The 27,921-nt window shown below is 46.1% G+C and overlaps 1 protein-coding gene across 15 annotated transcripts in view; it reads left to right on the forward strand.

Annotated features, from left to right (window-relative positions):
* Positions 1-27,921, forward strand: part of SOX6 (SRY-box transcription factor 6) — a 288,239-nt gene that overhangs the window by 30,866 nt on the left and 229,452 nt on the right. For 10 of the 15 annotated variants that reach the window (XM_044271012.1, XM_044271007.1, XM_044271021.1 and 7 more), the window contains exon 2: positions 3,249-3,316. The gene's annotated coding sequence lies outside the window, so the exon portion shown is untranslated. Of the gene's footprint in view, positions 1-3,248; positions 3,317-12,256; positions 12,426-27,921 lie in introns of all 15 variants that reach the window. The other 5 variants (XM_044271016.1, XM_044271009.1, XM_044271015.1 and 2 more) reach the window with 2 other exon arrangements.

The following is a 27,921-nucleotide window of genomic DNA, read 5'->3' on the forward strand; positions in this document are numbered from 1 at the left end:
CAAAACATGTTACAGTGATAGATTGTGATAGATCTACTGCTATATTATGGTGGGATCTACTATATTGTGATGGGATCTACTATATTATTTTGGGATCTACTATATTGTGGTGCTATCTACTACTGTATTATGGTGGGATCTACTATATTGTGGTGCGATCTAGTACTATATTGTGGTGGAATCTACTGCTATATTATGGTGGGATCCACTACTGTTTTATGTAGGGATCTACTACTATAATATTGTGGGATCCACTACTAGTTTATGGTGATCCACGATATTATGGCATGACCTACTACTATATTGCTGTGATATTTACTATATTGTTGTGATCTACTATACACTGTATAAGAATGGTCTGATCTACTCCTATCTCATAGTGGGATCTACTGTAAATTAAGGCAGTATCTTAACAGTATATTTTGGTGTCATCTATAATGTAGGAATATTGGTGCCAGTGGTCGGGATTCCAACACATCGCAGTGTAATCACTTTTGTGGTATTAAATATTATAATCCGGTGAATCCATCGTGTTATGTGGAGATTGATCTGGTGCAGTGATCCCTCATCTAGAATGTTGATTATTACGTTGGGCCCCCTGAGTGGCGACTCCTCGCCGTTCTGTCTTTTGTGACTTTGCTGCTCCGGTGTGAGGTTTACAACGTTGTTCTCATGCAGAAAATAATGTGTATGATGTGTGATCGCAGCTGGAGGGAATGTTAATTCTGCCCGACAGTGTGTCTCGCCTGTGTCTGATGTCACCAGAAAGCATATTCTTACACTTACCATTATTTACTTATAAACTCCTGACCCTGTGCCAGAAAACCATGCAGTGGGGTCCATGACAAGTAGCTTCCTGATTCAGTGAAGAACTTTCTTAAATAGCAATTTCCTAATATTTGATCACTACAGGAGGAAGCAGTGGAGCTGTCAGGGGCAGGATAGTGTCTGCAGCCATTATAATCCCATGCTTTAGGGGAAAAGAACTCTGCATGCAGTGTGGTTTTCCACAAATAAACCTCTGTGTAGCATATGAGGCACATGGCCGTACAGCATGGGCACATTGATTTCTATGGGCAGCATTTTTGACATCTCGGTGACATCAGCCCTGAGTCGGATTGCCATCAGGCTGACTGCTTTTGCTGGATTATCACAGTGTAATAGGCCCATAGGTTTCACTTGCAACCTCCAGTCATCACACTGTGGAAGGATGAGTGATGCTGGCAGCAGGGTAATGCTGAGAAGCAGCTCATGTAAGGGTACAGAGCAGATGATGCGGGTACAGAACTGAGCAGAGTGCACAGTACAGTAGGGTTAGGCTTAAAGAAGGCCTCTGGCGATTCTTTGCCTAATATAGTGTAGCATAGACTAATATTAAAGAGGACCTTTCATCAGTTTAGCCCTAGTCTAATTATGGTCTTACCTTATAGGGCGGCCCCCACTAATGCCATGGCACTTTTTCTTTTTTTTCCCAAAGACCCCCCCCCCCCCCCCATTTGTCCGCTCTCGACCCCGCTGATTTCGGCGCCTTATTTTATAATGAGCCGACTCGGTTATACTAGGTGAAGACTCGCAGTTTCGCTGGGGGCGGTTCTCTTCTCCCTGGCTGTGAGCGCATCCGATCAGAGCGCACCGTTCTTAGCCAGGAAGAATGAGCATGTGTGATTCAGGGGAGCACTGTGAATCTGTATCTCATAGAATACACTGGAGATTCTGCACACAGCATACACAGATAGTATGGATAATATTGTGAGGCAGAGTGCAGCAGTGTGAATTTGTATCTCATAGAATACACTGGAGATTCTGCATACAGGATACACAGATAGTATGGACAGTGTGAGTCAGCAGTGGGAAGCCGCATCTGATTGGAATACACAGGAGGTTCTGCACACATGGACAGGGAAGTCAGGGTGGTTTTATAAGTGAGCCACAGCTGCCCACAATGGAAGGTTTGGAATGGTAATGAACCTGGCCAGTTGCCATTGTAGGTCAGAAGATGCCGGAGTGCTTCTTTAATCTGGTCATGTTTGGCAGATTTTATGGTTGTACCAGGACGGGTGGGTCTGAGCTACTCCAAGGCTCCTCAGCCCAGTTCTGCCCTATACTGGTTGCTATGAACCCGCTGTCTGACAACCCTGTGGCAGACTGTGGTTGCTACAATGCATCCATAGCAACCAGACTGTCAGAGCTGCATTGTCCCGGTGTGGACGTCAGCAGTCCTGATCTCGGGATCTGGTCCTGGTGGCAGATGCCGTGACCGATGCCAGCCACATACGTGCAGTGACTTGCAGATGAAATCCTGGCAATGTCTCTCATCTTCTTTGATGTGAATCCAGGATCACACCAGAGCAGTGTGATCCACGTGATGCTGGAAATATGTTATCCCCGGCGGTCCTGCTGTAAGCCGACCCCCGCCATTGTCTGCCAGTCCTCACGTTACATGGTGTGTAGTCATTCTGCGCTCTTAACCCTTCACGCCCCGTCATACGCCACCGTCTGGTACATACCACACATATGATGGTGGACAATCCACCTCTAATGTCACATGTGCAGACGAGAATCTGACATCTCCGCGGAACTGGATGACACCATTGATCCTTCACACGACTTCTGCTGCAGATGTGCAAATAATCCCGGATTAGCGGCTCCCCCTGCTGTCACACCGCAGCTGGCGCATTTCATTCAGAATGTATTATTGGCCCCATGCCTCATGATGCAAATTCTTAACTAAGTCGTCTTAATTATATCTGTTCCTGGGAAAGCTGGATGCTGAACGACCACCCCCCAACCTCCATAGGCTCTTGGGGTATGTGCCTGGGATCGTATGTCTCTGCTGCATCTGCCATTCAGGACTATCGAAAAGCTGGGTAATATCCAGTATGGCGGCCGTTGCGGCTTAGCCTGCTCTCCTACACAGAGCATGAGGCAGAAGGCTCCACACACTGTGTAGAGGCCGTGCCGGGTACTGCATCTCAGCTCCTGTCCAGGTGAATGCTCCTGGCTGCAACCACATATAATGGCTGCCACATGTGGGAGTGCCTAGTTATAGTCAGACTCGCTGGGCTCACACATGGCGGTAATGTATAGTGCAAAACTGCAGACACTGTACCGCAAGCAAAAAAAAACATTGCAATCCGATCCACTGCCTCACTCCCCTGTATTGGCCGGACCACACTCCATCTTATCCATTGATTACCCACGATGCCGGCTCTTTGGTCTCATTGCACTTTTCTTTCTTCTCTCCACAGATCAGTTTCATGACTTCACGGGCAGTCGAGCAGTGACGTGTGGCGCCCACCGGTTTTCTCGACTTTATGTAAGTAGCTGGTATTCATCCTTGTTATAAGTCATGCAGATTCTGGAATTACATAGACCCTGTACCCTGTACATGAGACTGGCTGAATGTTCCATTCACTCAATGCCAGCCTTCTGCATCAAAAGCCAACAAGATAATGTCTTGTATTGGAAAATGCACGGTTTCTAAGAAAGTAGTACATGACCCCCTTATAAAGCATTTTTTACATCATCATGAATACTTTTGGATAAGTGAGACACAACTAACTTGATATGAGGCGTTGAAGACCCCCTTTTATTTTTTTTGCATTTCCCTCTCCCCTAGAGAATAAGGGGTCATTGCTTGTGTTTAACGTTTCTTAGGGGTCTGTGCTCTGACCAGTGGGAGCCAGAAATGTACAGGCATTGTGGGGCTGACCTTGGCTTTATTCAAGGAGGGGTTGTCAGCTTTGGTTTTTTAGTTTTTTAACTTCAACTGGGCTGATGATTGGAGGAATCGTGACATTACTGAACCCTCAAAAAGAAAAGATAAGTTGTTATGCGGTAAAGTGTAATTTGCTCTTGTTTCTTGGGACTTTTCCCTCCTGTTGCTGGTTTCTTTTCTCTTTGCATGAGTGGATGGTCTGTTCCTGGTGTGACATCACACTTTTTGTTTCTGCTAATCAAATACTGTCCCCCTCTCACAGCAGAGAAACTGCAGATGTATCCCCATCTTCCCCCTCTCAAAGCAGAGAAACTGCGGTTTCATCCACCTCCTCCCCTATCACAGCAGAGACACTACAGCTAACTCCCCCTCCTCCCCCATCATAGCAAAGAAACTGCAGCTGCATACCCCTCCTCCCCTATCACAGAAGAGACACTGCAGCTAAATCCCCCCTTTCCCTATTTCTCTCTCTTCCCCCTCTCTCATAGCAGAAAAACTACAGCTCTTCTTCCCCATCTGACAGAAGGCACTTTAGTTGTTCCCCCTCCTCCCTTATCACGGAAGAAAATCTGTAGCTTAATCCCCTCCTCCCTGTCCTTCACCTATTGCAGCAAACTTCAACTGCAGCCCCGTCTCCCCTGTCACAGCAGAGAAACTGCAGCTGCATCCGCTTCCTCCCCCTATCCTAGCAGAGAAACTGCAACTACATTCTTCCACTCTTCTCCTCCTCCTCCTTTCATGGCATAGAAACTGCAGCTGCACCGCCCTCCTCACCCTCCTCCTCCTATTACAGCAGAGCTACATTGCAGCTGAATCCCCCTCGTCCCCCTCTCAAAGCAGAAAAACTGCAGCTGCATCTCCCTCCTCCTCCTTCTATCAGAGAAGGGAAACTGCAGCTGCATTCCCTCCATCCCTTATCTTCCTTTTCCCCCTCTCACAGCAGAGGAACTGTAGCTGCAATACCTCACCCCCCTGTGACAATGGAGACACTGCAGCTGACCCCCCTCCTTCACCTATTCTCTCCCTGTCACAGCAGTGAAACTGCAGCTGCATCCCCTCCTCTCCATTTTACTCCTATCAGAGCAAAGAAAAGTGTAGCCGTGTCCCCTCCTCCAGAACCTCCTCTACCCCCTACACCTATTAGAGCAATGAAAGTGAATCTACTTCCCCTTCTTCACCCCTCCTCCCACTATCAGAGAAAGTGCATCTATATCCCCTCCTCCCACTATTAGAGCAAGTGCAGCTTCATCCCCTCCTCTCCCTCCTCCCACTATTAGAGCAAGTGCGTCAGCATCCCCTTCTCCGTCCCTCCTTCCCCTATCAGAGCAGAGAAAGTGCAGCTGCATCCCCTCCTCCACCCTGCCTCTCCCTTCTCCCCCTATCAGAGCAGAGAAAGTGCATCTTCATCCCCTCATCAGAGAGAGTGCAGCTGCATCCCCTCCTCCCCCTCTCACAGCATAGAAGCTCTAACCTCATCCTCCTCTCCTCTTCTATTTGTGGCATTACAGCTGGCTGATTTCCTGAGGACTATGGAGGTTTGTGAACACTTACAGGAGAGGTCACAGGCTGAGCATTACGTACTGGAAGAGCAAACTCCTCCCAGCAGCACAGAGTATTTTAGGAGGAGTGTGTTGATCTTGTGGAAGGTCACAGGCTGAGAGTTAGTGATAATAGTGGGTTCCCAAGCAACACAGAGTATTTCAGGAGAAATGGTGAAATCTTGAGGTGCACATTATTGTAATGCTGCCTGTGTAAATGTGCTGTAATCCTTCTCCACTGGTGATTTTGATCTCGGCCCGTCCACGTAGCGGTCCCACATGACAGATCGACCACGTTTTCTGCACCGTGAGGGTTTACAAGGAAACTGTAAATCTCCAGCGACACTCAAACGTTACAGTGAAAGGCTTCAGATTTGTGTGTATGAGGGGAGGAGGGTACGCAGCTCCCTACCACACCACCTACCTCTGACACCCACCGTCTCCAGCTGAAGGCACCTTTCTGGGAGTGAGCAGCGACTCATTTTACCTGAAACAACCCCAGTCAGCTGATGTGGTTGCCTGTAAGATGAGTCCGGGCAGGAAGGACGCACATGGCGCTGGACACGGGGAGCGCTATTTCCAGCGCACGCTTCTCATAGTGAAAGCTATGGACAATAGCAGGGACTGTGCTGTTTTGGGAGCATCAGCTCAGCCTGTAAGTTACACCTGAAATCCGAGAGAATGCGTGTGATAAAACACATACAGGGCGGATATTTATAGTGCCGCGCTCCATCTGCACCCCTTGTCTGCACAATGCACCTGTTCTGTATTATTTATGTCAGCGGAAATATGTTCCCCTAAATCAACTCCGCCTGCAGGAGCGGCTCATGTGTCTGCTGACAGGCAGAGCTCCACCATGTCTCTGCCGACCTCTATATGAAATTAGTCACTCTGCAATACAGAAATTGTGCTCACTCCCGGAGCTGTATTCACAATTCTGCTGCTTGCTGCCACACCGTGCCTTATAGTGGAAATCAGCTGGATTGTGATTGCAGCTCTGGCTGTGCTATATAGTATAAAGCATGAACGGACATGGTGACCTTGGGATACACTGGTATTTGGGTATATATTTTTTAATACAATATTTTCTGCGTGCTCCCCACAATTACTCCAGTGACCGCACACACACATGATGACATCACCGCGCCAATTATTTCTAATGGACGGGGGTGAGTGGTGGGCGCACGGAGCGGGTGGGATTGGCTTGTCCTCGCTCACAGCTCCTTCACTGAAGTTTTGGAAAGCCAAAGAAGTAGGTGGAAACCTGAAGCCGGAATCTGCCCTGAACGCCGCCCGGCCCATTTGCGATTGTGCTTCCCACACGTTTGTACCGTGGTGCGGGGCATGAGCGGTGACAGAAAGTCTCACAGCGGGCGTGTTTGCTGTCATCCGGCCTGATTTATAAAGTGAAATGTCTTACATGCAGCAGATTTGGAGCGGCCCCTGTGAGGGGAGAGAGGGATTTCTATGAAGTATCAACAGCCACGTATTGTGTCCAGCCGTAACGTAAAGCTGCAGGCGGGCTGTGAGGGCGCAGGGGGCGGTGGCATGCTGGTGGGCTATGGATGACATCACCGGACTTGGGTGCAGTCGCCTCAGGTTCTGTCTGTTGTCAAAAGTTTATGCCGATGTCAGTAACTCAGAGATGACATCATCTGTGGTGACTCCAGAAAATAAGTTGTCACCTCAAGACCATACCTGAGTGTGCGATGCTCTGCAGAGCAGATCACTTTGTGTCTATTAGGAGGTAACTGGGGCTGAGCAATGTTCTGCAGATATCTAGAGATCAGAGGTATACTAATCTGCAGGATATATCACTATGTATCTGTCAGGAGGTAGAGAGGACAGAGCGATGTTCTGCAGATCTCTAGAGAGGTCAGTGGTGTAATAATCTGCAGAATCAATATGTATATGTCAGGAGGTAGAGAAAACAGAGTGATGTTTAAATCTCTAGAAATCTCATATCTATTATCTGTTTATCTATCTGTCACTTGTCTTTCGCTTTATCCTGCTCACCTGTCTCTATATACAGTACAGACCAAAAGTTTGGACACACCTTCTCATTCAAAGAGTTTTCTTTATTTTCATGTCTATGACAATTGTAGATTCACACTGAAGGCATCAAAACTATGAATTAACACATGTGGAATTATATACATAACAAAAAAGTGTGAAACAACTGAAAATATGTCATATTCTAGGTTCTTCAAAGTAGCCACCTTTTGCTTTGATTACTGCTTTGCACACTCTTGGCATTCTCTTGATGAGCTTCAAGAGGTAGTCACCTGAAATGGTCTTCACTTCACAGGTGTGCCCTGCCAGGTTTAATAAGTGGGATTTCTTGCCTTATAAATGGGGTTGGGACCATCAGTTGCGTTGTGGAGAAGTCAGGTGGATACACAGCTGATAGTCCTACTGAATAGACTGTTAGAATTTTGTATTATGGCAAGAAAAAAGCAGCTAAGTAAAGAAAAACGAGTGGCCATCATTACTTTAAGAAATGAAGGTCAGTCAGACCGAAAAATTGGGAAAACTTTGAAAGTGTCCCCAAGTGCAGTCACAAAAACAATCAAGCGCTACAAAGAAACTGGCTCACATGCGGACCGCCCCAGGAAAGGAAGACCAAGAATCACCTCTGCTGCGGAGGATAAGTTCATCCGAGTCACCGGCCTCAGAAATCGCAGGTTAACAGCAGCTCAGATTAGAGACCAGGTCAATGCCACCCAGAGTTCTAGCAGCAGACACATCTCTAGAACAACTGTTAAGAGGAGACTGTGTGAATCAGGCCTTCATGGTAGAATATCTGCTAGGAAACCACTGCTAAGGACAGGCAACAAGCAGAAGAGACTTGTTTGGGCTAAAGAACACAAGGAATGGACATTAGACCAGTGGAAATCTGTGCTTTGGTCTGATGAGTCCAAATTTGAGATCTTTGGTTCCAACCACCGTGTCTTTGTGCGATGCAGAAAAGATGAACGGATGGACTCTACATGCCTGGTTCCCACCGTGAAGCATGGAGGAGGAGGTGTGATGGTGTGGGGGTGCTTTGCTGGTGACACTGTTGGGGATTTATTCAAAATTGAAGGCATACTGAACCAGCATGGCTACCACAGCATCTTGCAGCGGCATGCTATTCCATCCGGTTGGACCATCATTTATTTTTCAACAGGACAATGACCCCAAACACACCTCCAGGCTGTGTAAGGGCTATTTGACCATGAAGGAGAGTGATGGGGTGCTGCGCCAGATGACCTGGCCTCCACAGTCACCAGACCTGAACCCAATCAAGATGGTTTGGGGTGAGCTGGACCGCAGAGTGAAGACAAAAGGGCCAACAAGTGCTAAGCATCTCTGGGAACTCCTTCAAGACTGTTGGAAGACCATTTCAGGTGACTACCTCTTGAAGCTCATCAAGAGAATGCCAAGAGTGTGCAAAGCAGTAATCAAAGCAAAAGGTGGCTACTTTGAAGAACCTAGAATATGACATATTTTCAGCTGTTTCACACTTTTTTGTTATGTATATAATTCCACATGTGTTAATTCATAGTTTTGATGCCTTTAGTGTAAATTACAATTTTCATAGTCATGAAAATAAAGAGAACTCTCTGAATGAGAAGGTGTGTCCAAACTTTTGGTCTGTACTGTATACCGCTTACCTGTCTCTCTCTTTATTCTGCTCACCTGTCTTTTTTATATACTGTTCACCTGTCTCTTTATCCCTCTCACCTGTCTCTCTATATATACCGCTCACCTGTCTCTCTCTTTATCCTGCTCACCTGTCTCTATATATACTGCTTACCTGTCGCTCTCTTTATCCCGCTCACCTGTCTTTTTATATACTGCTCATCTGTCTCTATATATACCGCTCACATGTCTCTCTATATATACCACTCACCTGTCTCTCTCTTTATCCTGCTCACCTGTTTCTCTCTTTATCCTGCTCACCTGTCTTTTTATATACCGCTCACCTGTCTTTTTATATACCGCTCACCTGTCTTTTTATATACCGCTCACCTGTCTTTTTATATACCGCTCACCTGTCTTTTTATATACCGCTCACCTGTCTCTATATATACCGCTCACCTGTCTCTATATATACTGCTCACCTGTTTCTTTCCTTATCCCGCTCACCTGTCTTTCTCTTTATTCCGCTCACCTGTCTCTCTTTATCCTGCTCTCTGTCTCAATATATACCGCTTACCTGTCTCTCTCTTTTTCCCGCTCACCTGTCTTTTTATATACTGCTCACCTGTCTATATATACCACTGACCTGTCTCTCTCTTTGGCCTCATGCACACGAACATTGTTTGTTTCCGTGTCCGTTCCGTTTCATATTTTTTTTGTCCGCATCAGTATGTCCGTTCCGTTGCCCCGCAAAAAAATAGTGTATGTCCTATTTTTTTCTAGTTTGCGGACAAGGATTGGCATTATTACAATGGATTTGCAAAAAAAAACGGATCCTCAAAAAACGTATGCCATGCGGAATGTCATCCTTTGATCTGCAATTTGCGGACCGCAAAACACATTCGGTCGTGTGCATGTAGCCTTTATCCTGCTCACATGTATCTTTCTTTATCCCTCTCACCTGTCTTTTTATATACTGCTCACCTGTTTCTATATATACCACTCACCTGTCTCTCTTTATCCTGCTCACCTGTCTTTTTATATACTGCTCACCTGTTTCTATATATACCACTCACCCATCTCTCTTTATCCTGCTCACCTGTCTTTTTATATACCGCTCACCTGTCTTTTTATATACCGCTCACCTGTCTCTCTCTTTATCCCTCTTACCTGTCTCTCTCTTTATCCCTCTTACCTGTCTCTCTCTTTATCCCGCTTACCTGTCTCTCTCTTTATCCCGCTTACCTGTCTCTCTCTTTATCCCGCTTACCTGTCTCTCTCTTTATCCCGCTTACCTGTCTCTCTCTTTATCCCGCTTACCTGTCTCTCTCTTTATCCCGCTTACCTGTCACTATAAACACTATAAAATGCTCATGGAGCTTCGCAGCCTCTTCAAACAGGAGGCAAACCCCCAGCTTAACCTGATGATAAGCCATCGGTATCAAATTCCCGAATAACCCCTTTACGTCCACATTGGCTAACACCGCAACGGATGCTGTGATCTGACAGGAATACATCTTGACCTTGGAGTTCACCTCTAATCTTTTTGGAAGTTATTTTGGACACTTTGGTTACCATTCGTATTATCAGTCTCTTCAATTTGTCATCAATTTTCCTCTTGTGACCACGTCCAGGGAGGGCTGATGTCTGAAGACACCAGTGATGTAATTACAGGAGACTACTTAGTTTAATTGTCCGTATGGTCACGTTATTTTCAGTCTCTTCTAGGGGAACCATCATTTATGCCCGGTACAGTTTCATTAGTTTGTTTTTATTAAATTATTCTGTTTAAGGCTCTTGCACCACACAACTGTAGCCTGTTCTGCAGTCCGCAAATTGTGGATACACAAAAAACGGATATCATTCGTGTGTGTTCTGCATTTTGTGGAACTGAATGTCCGGCCCATAATAGAACAGTCCTATCCGTGTCTGCAATGCGGACAACAATAGGACATGTTCTATATTTTTGTGGGGCCATGGGACGGACATACGGATGCTGATAGTACATGGTGAATGGGTCCACATCCAACTCGCACGAAATGCGAATCTGATGTGGACATGTGAATAGGGCCCAAACCACAATTTAGAACCAATCGGATTTTCAGTAAATTTTCATTCATCCAAAAAAAAAGAAAAGAAAAAGAAAAACATGGATCGCACATCCACATGCTATGTATTGATCTGTCTCTGCTTCTCAGCGTAATGAATAGTATACAGCCTCTGATATACGTACTGTACACAAGGCATTAATATACGCTTTGATCAAAATGCATAAACCCACTCTCCATTCGAATGTTGCCACCTTGAGTGGAACCTAGTCTAATTTGGCATGGAATTAATTAAGCCTTACGGTATGTAGATTAGGGTTTGGTATACTATTTATTATAAAAAGCAATAATCGATCAATGCATAGCATGGGGATATATGATCCATGCTTTTATCTGCTATCTATCTATCTATCTATCTATCTTATATCTATCCTTTTGTCTATCTATGTGGGGTTGATGACAGCAGATAATCGGAGGTGCATTGGATGATTTTTTGGGCGGCTCGGAGAGTTCTGTGGCAGTCCCGCTGATTATATCGTTAGGTTAATGAGTGTAATTTATCAGACGGTCATTATCTCTTTCACTGTCCCCGCAATCCCTGTAACCCTGGGGACGGGAGAGTGCAATTAACCCCTTCCCTTCCACAGGTGCTCTGCTCATACCCCAATTATTAAATTACCAGCAGGTGATTTGGTGTACACAGCACAGGGGGAATACAAGGAAGGTGAACACGTTAATGTCGCCATACATTGCTGCCAGCTCGATGCCAGCTCCGCTCGCTGCTTCTCTGCCTTCAGACTCTGATCCCGCACCATTCACCACATGCGCTGCGTCGTCCTCCCCACCGGTACCTGCACTGTGGCATCCTCCCCACCGGTACCTGCACTGTGGCGTCCTCCCCACCGGTACCTGCACTGTGGCGTCCTCCCCACCGGTAACTGCACTGTGGCGTCCTCCCCACCGGTAGTCCCAACACCAATAGCTGTAACATTTTGTACCACCATTACCCATGCCCCTTTATAATGCCCCTACACAGCTTCATTATAACTGTAGAATAATCTGCTCAATGTTCTGACGTCACTTGCGCCATTTTATAAATTATGTGGCTCAGAGTATATACCGCTACAGTCATATAGCGTGGAGGATGGATACATCCAGCTCTATTATAATCCAGGTACGATCATTCCTCCCCCTCCTCCAATACTTGAGTGTAAAATAATGTGTGAAAAAAAGTTCCTTTGTATCAAATTTGACTTTTCCTGAGTACCCGGAGCATCCTCAGTGGTCCCCGGCTCTGGAATCACTTCACTTTTCCATTTTATGTCTAGGCCTGGGACAAAAAGTCATTTGGAGCTTCCACTCTTCACTGTTTCATGTGCTCGGTGCATCAAAGAAAGAAGACTGACTTGGAGGGAATGCATCATCCAGAGCAGAAATAACACGTGTCGCCACACCGAGGTCAGCAATGAGCCGTCCACGTGACACCGCCAAGACGAGGTGCCAAATAGCAGTGCCCGGTTTTCACTCCAAACAAATAATAGATTTTGGGGCAGATTTACTATTGAAAATCTCCCAGTTTTTGTCCATTTTGGTGTGCATGCTTTGTATCACATTTACCAAGTTTTACACACTTCTAAGCATTTTATGCCTCACCATGGGAAAACGGGCGTGGCTTCACAGCAAAGGTGCTTGGCCTAAATGTGCCTCCATGCCCCAAAAATTGTAGAGCATAAAAAAAAACTATAATAATTGTAGAGCATTTTGGGGGGAAACTACGCCAACTTAGGGCAGGTTCACATTACTGTTAGAATTTCCGTTAGAGTGTTCTATAACTCGGTATAACGGAATTTTAGGACGGAATAAAAACGGAACCCTTTATGAGGCATTCTGTTTTGCTCTGTCCTAATACGTGTCTATGGGCAGAAATAACTGTTCCGTTATACAGGACTGGACTTTTTTTCTGTCATGTATAACTGAACAGATTTGAGCCGGCAGTCTGGGTCAGGTACTAGATAGGTGAGAGCCGGCAGTCTGGGTCAGGTACTAGATAGGTGAGAGCTGGCAGTCTGGGTCAGGTACTAGATAGGTGAGAGCCGGCAGTCTGGGTCAGGTACTGGATAGGTGAGAGCCGGTAGTCTGGGTCAGGTACTGGATAGGTGAGAGCCGGCAGTCTGGGTCAGGTACTAGATAGGTGAGAGCCGGCAGTCTGGGTCATGTACTAGATAGGTGAGAGCCGGCAGTCTGGGTCAGGACTAGATAGGCGAGAGCCGGCAGTCTGGGTCAGGTACTAGATAGGGCGAGAGCCGGCAGTCTGGGTCAGGTACTAGATAGGCGAGAGCCGGCAGTCTGGGTCAGGTACTAGATAGGCGAGAGCCGGCAGTCTGGGTCAGGTACTAGGCGAGAGCCGGCAGTCTGGGTCAGGTACTAGATAGGCGAGAGCCGGCAGTCTGGGTCAGGTACTAGATAGGCGAGAGCCGGCAGTCTGGGTCAGGTACTAGATAGGCGAGAGCCGGCAGTCTGGGTCAGGTACTAGATAGGCGAGAGCCGGCAGTCTGGGTCAGGTACTAGATAGGCGAGAGCCGGCAGTCTGGGTCAGGTACTAGATAGGCGAGAGCCGGCAGTCTGGGTCAGGTACTAGATAGGCGAGAGCCGGCAGTCTGGGTCAGGTACTAGATAGGCGAGAGCCGGCAGTCTGGGTCAGGTACTAGATAGGCGAGAGCCGGCAGTCTGGGTCAGGTACTAGATAGGCGAGAGCCGGCAGTCTGGGTCAGGTACTAGATAGGCGAGAGCCGGCAGTCTGGGTCAGGTACTAGATAGGCGAGAGCCGGCAGTCTGGGTCAGGTACTAGATAGGCGAGAGCCGGCAGTCTGGGTCAGGTATTAGATAGGCGAGAGCCGGCAGTCTGGGTCAGGTACTAGATAGGCGAGAGCCGGCAGTCTGGGTCAGGTACTAGATAGGTGAGAGCCGGCAGTCTGGGTCAGGTACTAGATAGGTGAGAGCCGGCAGTCTGGGTCAGGACTGTACTAGATAGGTGACAGACGGCAGTCTGGGTCAGGTACTAGATAGCTAAGGGCTGGTAGACTAGGTTGTATTTGTACATTTTTTTTTTTTTTTTAATAGCCTTTTGGAGCGTTTTCATTAATTGTATTAATTAACTTCAAACTGAAGAACAGGTTCAGATTTACTAATGTATCTGCCCAAAAAATCTGCCCGAAGAAATGGCACAAAATGGATAAGTTTGGTGAATTTAGGGTTTCTACACTCTTTTCCTGACATGTTTGATAAAGGAAAAGTGGGTGGAGCTACATGGAAAGGAGGCCTAAGATGTGCCATTTTGGCCCAAAATTTTGGTGTAATTCTAGTGTACAAATCTGTCTTGAAGTAAGCCAACCAATAGATGGTATAGAGCCTGAGACAAGTGTCTATCCCTGCACTAGATCTATCTTCCAGCCTGAGGCCCTGTGATAAATCTGCTGCAGGTCTAGAGCGCCGCCATCTACAGGATTAGTAAATCTGCTGCAGGTGTAGAGCGCCGCCATCTACAGGATTAGTAAATCTGCTGCAGGTCTAGACTGCTGCCATCTACAGGATTAGTAAATCTGGTGCAGGTCTAGAGCTAGAGCGCCGCCATCTACAGGATTAGTAAATCTGCTGCAGGTCTAGACCGCCACCATCTACAGGATTAGTAAATCTGCTGCAGGTCTAGACCGCCACCATCTACACCATCTACAGGATTAGTAAATCTGCTGCAGGTCTAGACCGCCACCATCTACAGGATTAGTAAATCTGCTGCAGGTCTAGACCGCCGCCATCTACAGGATTAGTAAATCTGCTGCAGGTCTAGAGCACCGCCATCTACAGGATTAGTGAATCTGCTGCAGGTCTAGACCCCCGCCATCTACAGGATTAGTAAATCTGCTGCAGGTCTAGAGCCCCGCCATCTACAGGATTAGTAAATCTGCTGCAGGTCTAGATGGCTTCCATCTACAGGATTAGTAAATGTGTGCCAGATCTTAAAAAGTTTGAGAACTTTTTGATTTGCAAAGATTTTTTTGCCAAGGTCTAGACACTGCCCCTTTAATTAGCGACCTTCGTCACAGGCAATCTGATTTTGTGTGCTATAATAAATGAGTGGATCCTGAGTGATCCTTCTGGAGATGATGGGTGTGCTCACACAGACTCGTCTTACAGAGCGGAGCACGGTGAGGCTTTCTGTCCCGGAGCGCAGTTTATTGAGTTATTTAGAGGTGATGCCTGCATAATCCGAGCGCCAGAGCGGTGTTTATCCAGGGACGCATCCGGCAACCAGAGAACAATCGAGGCAGTAATTGCTGCAGCGGGGGTCATTCCCTGGGAGAGCCGGGATGGGTGTGAGCGGAGCACGCCACGCCGCTTCTGCTTGCCAGCGACAAGCTTGGTATAAAGCTTCTAGTAGGATGTTATTTGAAAGCTGTCAAACCATGTTAAAAACGAGCGATTCGTCAGAGGCCCCCGTGGCCACAACTGAACATGTAGCCTTGTCTCTCTCATTATAAAATGCATGTTTATAAAGTTCCGCGGAGCATCCAATTCCCTGTTCATTTATATCAGCAAGACTTAACTTGCTCATTAATCTAAATTCTTTTGCAACTTTAATCTACATGTTTAATTAATCATAAAATGAGGCCGTCAGTAATTCCAGCAATGTGCGCCTTGTTATCAGATGCATTTAATCACTCTTCTGCGCTCTCATTTGGAAACACCTGAATTTGTCGAGAGCAGTTTAAAGAAGAATAAATTATCCTTTGTCAGTGTACTTCACTCCACTAATAAGATCTTTATTTCCGAGCGCCCCGTTTGTCATCCTCTCGCCCTGCGCCTCCGCGTAGAGCTGCATTACACAATTGCCAACAGATGGGAATCACAGCCTCGCACCCGCAGGGTCGGGGGCCTTATTTAATTCATCTCTCTTATTTACAACTAATTAAGCCATGTCATTTTGGTTTTAATGAGAATAACCTCTGGCGATTCAATGGATTCGCTAAAATATTTCTTGAAATCTATATTGGCAATTTAGTGAAGGCAGCTTTAGGTGTCAGATTGACAGGAAAAAAAAATCAGAAAACGGAATGTAATTATTGAAATTTCCTCTCCGACCGGCGACACTTTTCTGTTCTGTGAGAGACGTGTTGGGAGCGCTTTATTTTTACCGGTTCTTATCGCGCCGAATAATCATGTCGATCGTCTTTCTGACAACTTTACTCCCCGAAAAATCTCTGATCCAGAACCTAATATTTCTGACGCATCAGTCACATAAGGCGTCCAAATGGATAAGAAAAATGAAGAAATGGGGGCGGTTTCCACGGTGGAGAAGGAGACGCCATGCAATGTAATGAGGAGTCACGAAACGTGTAATGTGATATCGCATCTGATGACATTTTTACAGATTGTCCTCGACCAGATTTGGAATTTCAGGTGAAATGTACATCCCCCCCCCCCCTCCTTAAACAGAAGCATAACATAAGCTGCAAAAGTGTCGGCCCCTGAAGCTTTCCCAGGGAACTTTCTGGAATGTGAAGCTTTTTCAGATGTAAGTGTCACATTCTGCGTCTTTTGCCCTGTAGAAGAGTATTTACGGCGTCCCATCCCCCCCGTTACACGTTTCTTCTGATTGTTTCTTACTTTTTCATCGTTTTTACTCTTTCTATGTCTCCAAGGACGCGCGACCACCGATTCTAGAAGTGAAGGGACAATGAACTTCACTGTCAGAAGGAGACATCCGGAGAACGCGCTCTCATCGCTGCTGTATAAATATACAGACAAAGTTGATTTTTGAAACTCGTTTTCTCCGGGATCCTCATCAACCAAATTACCAGGAAAATAAGAAATTAATATCTTTTCCTTTGCAGCTGTGCAGTGGAAGCAGAACGAAGGCTTGTTAAATTAATTAATCATTTCAATTAGCGCTCCTTCTCCAGAATAGACTGATTCCTATTAGGGCAGATAAGGCAGTGACCTGCTCCTGCAAATCACAGTTAACGCCTCAACTTCCGATGACAACTCATCCACAGACGCTCACCATGGAATCTCTTCCCCCGAGGACTTGTCGTGTTACCGCAAAGTCCAAAGGTTACTGTGCAGATACGCCATCACACCCAGCATCCAACCAAACCACCAAAAACTTCCCTGACACTATGACACTGTGGTGACACCTAACCACTGTATATGGCAGGCACCTGGATACTGGTGACCTCACTGAAACCTGGGGACGTGTTCATGACACTTGTGGACCCAAATATATAGAAGTAGAATAAGGAGTCTAACGCTGTGGGAAAATGTATGTTGTGGAGAGGACAGAGGCTTGTGTAAGTATGTTGTGGAGAGGACAGAGGCTTGTGTAAGTCACTGAAAGTCCCAGCAAGTGTCTTCTCCAGATGATAGCATCTCGAGGAGTTCTCGGCACGTGACAATATCAGGCTCGGTTCATAACGTCTCCATACACCCACCTTATTTTGTTGACTGGTGATGTCAGGAAAGAAGCTGTCAAGGACTTCCCAAGATTAGCTCCCTAGAGCTCATGAGGTATATTATTCCGATTACTGCGATCTGCCTCCCGCCCGCTCCTTCACGCCCCGGCCACAGAGCTGCATTGTGCTCGCTCCAGATTGGGTTCACGTGTAATGGACAATCTCAGAAGTTAATTTGGGAAGCCATTGGTTCCTTGAGAAGTTACTCTGAGCATGGGCTGAAGGTAAAAAGAGCTCTGCACCCATGAGGCCTCTTTAGGGCCTAGTATATGGCGCACCTATTTGTTGCAAGGTCACGTGAACAAATAATGAATGGATTTTGGATTAATTGTTATCCTGAACAATAGTGATGGTTACGATGTGAGCAGAGTTGTGTGTGACAGGGTGGCAATACTATGACTGCCATATTCCCCGTCACTGGGATTATTCTGTACAGCCGATCCAACCAGGGAGGTCACCACAGGGGCCGATGCCCCCACTGGGGTCCTTATTACGGCGTAAATGACAACCAAACATGCAGGATGTCCCAGGCCTGGTAGAGTGGTGGGATTTCGCGGATGAGGCCGGGACATCCGCGGGTTTATACTCATGTGATTGGTTCTGAGTCGGATTCTTCTTTTTTATCTCTACTGGAATTTTTTTAAACTTTTTTTCTTTTTTCCCAGGTTATTTTGCCGTGTTCCAGCAGTTGTTATTTTTTTCTTTTTTAATATTTTTTTTTTCCATTGAAGAAAACGATTCGTAGACGTCAAATATTCAGCATTTTGTACATTTACAATCATTAGCAAATCAAAGGAAAGTTGTGCTTTGACGGAGGTCATTCATGTTGGTTTGTATAGGTGACAAGGTGTATTGCTTGCCAATTATTGTTTATACTCTCTTCCTCAAAAAATGCATGAGACACGTTCACACCTGCAGTTTTTCAAGACAAAATAAGAATCAATAAAAAAAAAAAAAGCTATACTTAGAATCTATCTGATATAGTTCCCGTAATTTTGCTGTCTATTTAAATCTTTGCGTTGGCTTCAGAAAGTTCATCAAAGTTGCGAATGCGTATATGCTAGTAGGTTTCACGTGTGGTTTCAGGTGGACAGATGTTAAAGTCCATAGTATATATTTAGTGTGTGGTGTTTTTTTCTGGCGTTTTTCCCTAAGCTTCTTAGTAGGACTTGAAAAATGCCACAAAACACACATGACTGAAGTGTTGCAAAAAACCCCACTGAGACTGTATTCAGAGAGTGTGGTTGTGCTGCAGTTTTTGCTGCACGTCTGAGAACTGAATGGTGAAATTTTTACTGTAAATTGTGGCATTTTCTGTGCTTCTGCCTCACAGTAATTTGCAGTAGAACTGCGTGCGGTTTTGGCCGTGTCGGTACAGCCTTCGTTCGTTCAGTGCCCTGCATGGGGTGTGGCTCTCGAGGTGCGAGCAGGTGCATCTGTAATAAAACCCAAGATGCTCGCCCCAACACCTGTCAAGGTCTGAAAACTTCAAAAACCCAAAATGACAAATAAACTGGGACTTTCTTTTATTTTTTTTATTTTTTTTCTGTAAAGAAACCCAATTAACAGCTGAGGTTGGAGCGCGTCGGGCGAGGAATGTTAAGGTGGCGGCGCCTCTTAAAATGACAGGAGCCCCATTAAGTGGCGCTGTCATTCAGATACACAGTGTCTGCCTGATTTCCATAAAATGAAATGAAGATGGTTGTGTGCGGTCCCCCGGCTGCAGTCATTGCCATAAACATATGCTCTGCGTCCTGCTGCCTTCCATCTTATTTATGACTTTAATTTGTTGTGTGGGCTGCGCTAGAAATTAAATTTAATACAATCCTCCCAGGACCCTGTCATATAATAACATGGTAATTTCTGTGTATCCTTTTGAAAAATGAGGAAATTAATTCTTACTGACATGTTCTAATTATTCCAGAGTGATCGGCAAATCCGCTCTTCCCAGCCCCTGAAGTCGAATGGCTGCTGTTCAAAGCGGAGGTGCTAATGCTGACCAGCCGCCCGTCTAATGTGCAGGAGGAAGGCGCCGCTGATTAGCACTGAGAGTGCTGCAAACTTCTATAGAAATAAGTGGAAAAAAGGAAAAGTATGTGCAACAACCCCCCCCCCCCCCCACGTAATGAGACGATAATAACCTAGATATCACCATCATGGACACCCGAGCGATGGATCCAGCGCTGTCAATGTGTCCAGGCCATTTGTCATATAATCCAACAGACGTCCTGATCCCCCACCACTGAGTGGGATTTTAGGGTTTTTACTTGCCCTTTTCTTTGTACAAGGCTCTAGATTTTTCTATTTTTCATCCTATGCATCATCTTATAGCAGAAATGGTAAAAATTCGGAGAAGGTTTTTGCAGTTTTTTTGTTTGTACGGTTAGACTACCTGCATGCATCGCAGATCATATGTGGTTTTTCTACACAGATTTTCGTGTTGGGGGAAAAAAAACAGCTTAATACAATTGCAACAAAGTGGCAGCGCTGTGGCCCAGTGGTTAGCGGTGGCCCATGGGTAGTTAGGGGTGGCTCAGTAGTTAGGACTGGTGACTTGGTTCATCTGGGTGGAGTTTGTATGTTCTCCCCATGTTTGTGTGGGTTTTCTCAGATTTCCTCCCACAGTCCATAGATATCCTGATAGGGAACTTAGATTGTGAGCTCCACTGGGGACAGCGCAGTGATGGTGTCTGTACAGCGCTGTGGAATATGTCAGCTCTATATAAGTGATGAGAATGTCCGTACAGCGCTGCAGAATGTGTCAGTGATATATATATATATATAAGTGATGAGAATGTCTGTACAGCACTGTGGAATATGTCAGCTCTATAGAAGGAATGAGAACGTCCATACAGTGCTGTGGAATATGTCAGCTCTATAGAAGGGATGAGAACGTCCATACAGTGCTGTAGAATATGTCAGCTCTATATAAATGATGAGAACGTCCATACAGTGCTGTGGAATATGTCAGCTCTATAGAAGTGATGAGAACGTCCATACAGTGCTGTGGAATATGTCAGTGATTTCACAGATCTCATGTACACGGTGCATATTTTTTCTGTGTGGAAATTGAGCCGCTGTGCAGATTTTACCTTTTGGAATACAAAGGTTGAGATCAGGGGCAAAATCTGCAACACAAAAATCCGTTTGTAAGCCGCCCCATGTGCAGATAGTCGCTTCTGCCTCTTACTTTTTTTCGCTGCACCTTTTTTAATATTTTTTTTATTGCTACGTTTCTTAGTACACGTGCACATGTCCTGTATGTGGACTAATCACAGAGGACTCCCCGATGTCATTGGGGTTTGTGACGGGGAGGCCCTTGTGGTCTGCCGCTCTCTATGGGCGGTGGGGATGTACTGGGAGCTCCCTCTGTACGTAGGGCTGGCGCAGCGACAGGTTTGTTGTATTATTTCCACTCTGACCATAAGCTGCCCGCAGGATGGTTGGCTGCTGGAATCCCAGTGATTGGCCATGAACTGTGGACTAACCCAGCAGTAAGTCTTCAGTTCAGAACAGCGTCCCCACAGGAGAAACAGGGTATTACATAAGGTCTATGAAATGAAGTGATCTACTGGGTCCTCCAGGGTGAGAGGTGCTCTGTCTAGCTGCTCTCCACTTATGGTGATAGATGAGGGTCTTGAATGGGAACTCCCCATTAACTCAGAAATTTGTAATGGGATATATGAAGGTGTTTTAGGAAAAATAACCACTTCTTGATCATGATGGATATTCCCCATTAATACATACATGCATTCTGCAGATTCAATAACTCCCATTCTCCCCATTTAACGAGAGTGCTGAGCTTCCGCCATCTTGTAGTCTGTTCCATCTGCTGCAGTCTAAATGGTCATTTTTTATGAACCCCTTAATCCTAGGAGACCAAAGCCTCCCAGTGGAGGATGGGGCCCCTGGAATGTGGCTCCTTGTGTATAGGAGGGGGCCCATCATACTGCTCCACATCACACTGACCTATGGAGTGACTTCCATAGAGATGCGGACAGAACGTGTAGTCGGGTAGGGAAGTCATGGTGCGCTCCTCACGTAACGTCTGACCAATATCTCTTCCATATTCATATGGATTTAATGCAGAATCCTCTCTACTGAATTACAATGTGCGAGCACAGGAGTCTATCGATTCCACCACCTATACATGTTTACATGGGGCTGCATAAACATCCTGACGCCAGCCATGTAATCACAGAGATAAGAGGCAGGGAGGGCACTGCACATAGATATCCAGTGGCAAGCCTAATACTCCAGTCACATCCAGAGCTGCATGAGGTGAGCTCATCTGAGCTGCTGTGAGTGTTTTCATCAGTAATGCTGCTGAGTAATGCAATTGTGAGTGCAGCTCTGGATGTGACTAGGACAGGATGAGCACAGGCCTCTGTTATCCCCAGGTGGCAGTCCTCCTCTGCCTCCTGTACCTCTTTACTGGGGATTCTCGGGCCCCGAGCAGCCGCGCTCCAGACATTTGTAGATTTGACAGTGCTGGAAACATAAATGGTATTTTGTAGACTATTTCTGCCACCTATAGCATCCCGCAGGGTGAGGGGGGCTCATCAGTGATAATTAGCTCTAATAAACTTATTACAATTAATGATAATATTGTACAATCTCGCTCCTCACTGACACCTTCTATTCCCCCGAGTTCAACATTTGCTTTTTAATTGAATCACGGTTTCTGCCAGATCATGACGATGTAACGTGGAGCTTCTCGCACTTGTTCCTGACGCTGGGGCTCAAAAAATAGTTTATAGTAGAGGTAGCCAAAATAATTAAATGATATATCATACAGTAAAATAATATAATAAAATACAAATATAATCAAATAATAACGTGATATAATAATAGCAATAATAACACAATCTAACAAAATGCTAGAAATAATATAATAAAATGATGGAACTAATAGAAGAAAATTGGATAAATAATATAATGAAATGATAGATGAAATAAAATTATTGTAAAAATGCTCTCATAAAATAATAGAAAAATAACTATAAAATATTATAAACAATAATTTGATAACATAATAGTATGATAAAATAAAAATATAATAAAATGATACAATTAATAAAATTAGATTTGTGGGAGAGCTAAGGTCTATGGGGGTCCTGGTGGAGTGAGGACAAGTGTCTGCAGTGTCTCTGGCAGTATAGCAGTAAGAGGGGTGACCGCACTGGGTTGGGGGCCATTATTACAGGCATCTTGTGGAGTATATATACAAGCACCGTCCGGGAAAGGGTTACTAGTGGAATTCCACGCACAATCCTTCATCAGTCTCCACTGGTGACAAGTAAATAATTCAATGTGACAAGGTGACTCCAGTACGTGTTACGCTGCCACCGCCAGCTCCACCCGCTGCAAAAATATTAGCGTCTGATAATGTGATGTCATTAACATCTTGTGGGGCGACACCTCACAACATCTGCTCGGTGCCCGACCCGAACCCCATCATCCTTAATATTATTATAATCTCATCATTTGTCGTTCTGTATTCATTATATTTAATTGCTTTATTTCTATGATGATTTTTTTCAGTTTTTATTACGATCATCTTTATGAAGTTATTTTTGTCGTCGTCGTCATCCTCGTTATTATTTTGCTCCTGTTGGTTGAGGGTTTTTCGGTGACGCCATCTTTGTGAAGTTATTTTTGTCGTCGTCATCCTCGTTATTATTTGCTCCTCTTGGTTGAGGGCTTTTCGGTGACGCTACCAGGGTGCAGGAATTCAGGTCTCAATGTGTAACCAGTTGTGATTTCGGGTGCGTTCTCTTTGGGTACCTGACGTGTCAGTTTACATACAGTGAACCCTCCAGAAGAACATCCCCTTATCCAGACCAAGATGTATTATAGACACCAACGTCTTTCAGAAGACCGGCCTGCAGTTCTTGGTGGTCGACTCCTGCAGATTTCACTGTACTTGGAGCTCTCTCCTTCTCCTGGCATCTTTTCCACCTGTTTGTGCTTTTATTTGGTGCCCAACTCCGCTCATGTCAGCATGAAGGGCAGCGCTGGCATCTGCCGGCATGTGTGGGCACAGGCCTGGGGCTGAGGAGCGGACAACCCACAGACTGGACCGTTGTTGCTCATGAAGGTCGCCACCGGCTGGGCTCTTCCTTTGTATGTGAGTCTAGCTCTGTGTTGTCCCCGCGACTGTTTTGATGTCATCTGATGGGAATACCGTGAACCGCACATACGTAGGCTCCTGGCCACTACCGCCATATGCCCATCTGTCTGTATGGCATGAAGCCTGAACATCAGCTGCCTGGCCAAGTGCCCATCCAGTATGAAGCAGAGCTGAGCCGGCTGGTGTGCACAGCACCCCTCAATAAAGATGTGTCCCCACTTAGCGGGCGAGAGGCTAATCCGCTGTCACATACACCCCACGTTTCGGCTAAATGCCAAGAACGAGAGACGGCATCAGCCCTGCTCCTGGTGTGATGTGCTGCCCTCTCACTGGGTCCAGAAGCTCACTATCTTATATACACCTGACAACAGACTGTGTGCCAGTTCTTCACCATTTTCATCATTTCTACTTGCTGTCAATGAATGGGGACTTTCTGATTTACATTCAGAGGCTGAGAACTTGAACATCCTAGTCCTGCTCACACAGCTGGGGGTATGGTACAGTGTTTCGGTGTAAGTAAGAACTGTCAGAACAGGAGGGGGATGTGTGCCACTGGAAGGTATAGCTCAGAGACTGATACACTTCAACAAACCCTCAGCTAAGTGAGCAGGACTAGATGAGGACAGACAGCAGAGATCGGAGGTCCTGTGTGGGAGATCCGGGATCATGGCGGGGTGTAAGCAGCCACATGTCTTGAAGCTTTGTTAGCCTGGATGCGTCTTGGGGTTACCCTGACTCCATGGGTCCCCCAGTTACAGGGGCCCCAGTCGCTGAGAAATGTGTGCTTTCCATCCAGTGTCTGGGCTTGTGCTGCTCCGTGTTGACCCCGGGGGTGCAGATTTGGCCGCAGACTAGTACCTGCTGTGTACATGGCAGTCATTATGGCGCTCCCCCGTCTTCACCCCCTCCCTAATTATCTGGTTTGGTATGACATAAGCTCCATGAGACAACAAGAGTGGGATCCCATGGGAAGGCTTTGGCTGATCCTGGCAGAGATCCCGGGATTTGGTAACTCCCCCCTCACCGGCTGATTACGTGTTACAGACACTAAGCTGATGACAGATCCAACTGCGAAATACAGACAGGCCAGAGAATGTGAGCGCCCCCTGAAAATCTATCCCAAATTCTACCAGTCACATGTAAAACACAGGCAAATATATCAGAGGGGTTATTGGTATACTATATAGCAGAGGGGGTGACATATATAATATATAGCAGAGGGGTCAAATGTATATGTAACAGAGGGGTCACATGTATAATATATAGCAGAGGGGGTCACATGTATAATATATAGCAGAGGGGTCGCATATATAATATATAGCAGAGGGGTCACATATATAATATATAGCAGAGGGGGTGACATATATAATATATAGCAGAGGGGTCGCATATATAATATATAGCAGAGGGGGTGACATATATAATATATAGCAGAGGGGTCAAATGTATATGTAACAGAGGGGTCACATGTATAATATATAGCAGAGGGGGTCACATATATAATATATAGCAGAGGGGTCAAATGTATATGTAACAGAGGGGTCACATGTATAATATATAGCAGAGGGGGTCACATATATAATATATAGCAGAGGGGTCGCATATATAATATATAGCAGAGGGGTCACATATATAATATATAGCAGAGGGGTCACACATATAATATGTAGCAGAGGGGTCACATATATAATATATAGCAGAGGGGGTCTTATATATAATATATAGCAGAGGGGTCACACATATAATATGTAGCAGAGGGGTCACACATAATATATAACAGAGGTCACATACTGTATATAATATCTAGAACACAGAGGGTTTCACATATATATTATAGCATGGACAGGATCACGTATAGAATATATATAACATGGAGGGGTGGGGGTCACATATAGCATATATGGTTGTGTGTTCGGAAGTTTACACCGGTATTTCCTGGCGCTCTGATGATTTCATGTTACTTCATTTCCCGCTGGCTGCACAGTGACGGGAGCGGCTGTTTGTATCATAGAAGCCATCAGCAGTGGGTTCCCCCAGTCAGGGGGCAGTCGTGTACACCAGGCCCTGGGGGCCGCCCCCTCTGGCCTGACACCAGACACTCTCTCTCTTTGGGGTCTCTGCAGCCGCCACCTTTGTTGCACGGTCTCGCCTGTGACAAGGTGACCGCGACGCTCTCCCTCTGATGCCAATAATGTCGTATTTTATTATCAGGACTTTTCATTAAATTACTGACACAATCATTTTCAGCTCAACCTTGTTTGAAACTTGCAGACGACGAGGCAGCGACTTCCAGAGCGAGCGGGAGGCCGAGGAGCTCTTCAATTTGGCCAATCTCCACTGATCGATGGTCAGGGCTGATATAATGGAGAGGAGTCGCGTCACCTTTTATGTTTTCCCTCAGTAAGTAGCCGACTATTTCACTTCTGCCTCTTTTGCGCTCGTCAGCAGATCACTGTTGGATCTCAGCCATGGAGACTCCATGTGCGGATCATAAAAACATCTCCTCATTAATCGTCTTGTGCCGTGCCATTCAGCTTTTCCCTGCGGTCAGCAGGAGTGAGGTGATGGTGGGCCCATCAGACGAGGTCACCCATGACCCCCCCGCACGTCACCGCCACAAAGAGCCTACTCCCTCTATTGAAAAACTGACATGGTGCAGATTTATTACAGAAATGGTGATAAATGGCCTCATCTGGTCTGCCCTGGATCCCTCACCTTGCCTGGTCTGCCCTGGATCCCTCACCTTGCCTGGTCTGCTCTGGATCTCTCGCCTCATCCGGTCTGTTCTGGATCTCTCGCCTCATCCGGTCTGTTCTGGATCTCTTGACTTATCCGGTCTGTTTTGGATCTCTCGCGTCGTCCAGTCTGCTCTGGATCTCTCGTCTCGGCCGGTCTGCTCTGGATCTCTCGACTCGGCCGGTCTGCTCTGGATCTCTGACCTCGTCCAGTCCGCTCGGGATCTTACGCCTCGTGACTGACATCTCGTCTGGTCTGCTCTCAATCTCTCGCCTCATCCGCTGTGGTTCTTGCGCGGACTGCTGTGGATCTCACGCCTTGCATGGTCTGCTGTGAATCTTGCTTTGTCCGATCTGCTGTGGATCTCGCGCCTCACATGGTCTGGATCTCTCGTCTCGGCTGGTCTGCTCTGGATCTCTCGTCTCGTCTGGTCTGCTCTGGATCTCTGACCTCGTCCAGTCCGCTCGGGATCTTGGGATTGTAAAGAGAAAACTATTTATATAGTGTGATTATTTGAGACGGAGATTATTATACTGGGAGATAATGCTGAGAATTTATTATACAGGAACATTTTTAAACATGGATATTATTCAGGGAGATTATTGTAAAAAGAAGATCATTATACAAGGAGATTATTGTATGGGGAGGTAATACTGAGAGTTTATTATAGGGGGGATTATTATACAGCATGATTGTTATACAGGATAATTATTAAACATGGAGATTATTACACGGGGAGATGATAATACTGAGGGATTATTATACAGGGAGATTATTGTAAAGAGGATATTATTATACATGAAAATTATTATACAGGAATATTATTATGCAGGGAGATTACTGTAAAGAGGAGATTATACAGAGTGATTATTATAGAGGGAGACTGGATATTATACACATGAGTGCGATGAGTGAAGTTGTGCGGAGCTCTTATTACACAGGGATATACATGAATTTGGAGGGTGACTGCAGGCCACCTTCCTGGGATTACTGCCCCTGTCTGACAGATATTGGGGGTTCATCTTCCTGTAAAGGACATTTGAGTGTTGCCTGTGGGGTTTTGTAGGACGGCGCGCTCTGGTTTATAAGACGCACGGTTCAGCGGCTTCTGTTGTTTTCGCACATTGTCAGTAAAATGTTGGTTTTGTTTTGTGGATGGGACGACTGCTGACTCCTGCAGCGCTCTCCACCTGATTGTGTGAAAATCTCCGGGCCTTAGAGGGCCCCTGGACCTGCTAAGTGCTGCCGGCGCTGAAAGACACTGCGTCCTTGGCCCGTGCTGCTCCGCCGCAGACTCCACACAACCTTTTGTTTGTCCTAATTTCTGTTGGACAGATTTAGGGATCCGGGCCGATCACATCTGGAGGCTCCCTCGTCAGAACCAGGCATATCTGCAGTAAATCCGCCGTGGACTCGCGACCTTCACGTAGTGCACGCTCCATGACCATATGTGAGCGCATGGAGGACGCTGTCAGTCCTGGGCCGGATCCTTCCCCACAGATTATACATTGATCTGACAGGTTCACTCGCTGCGTACCTTACCTACACAGGAATCATCTGATCCAAATGACATCGCATACACTGACCTATCCATAAGTAAGTGCACCCCCAGATCCGC

This window comes from Bufo gargarizans, chromosome 10 (genome assembly GCF_014858855.1).
Source record: "Bufo gargarizans isolate SCDJY-AF-19 chromosome 10, ASM1485885v1, whole genome shotgun sequence".
Classification (NCBI taxonomy): Eukaryota; Metazoa; Chordata; class Amphibia; order Anura; family Bufonidae; genus Bufo; species Bufo gargarizans.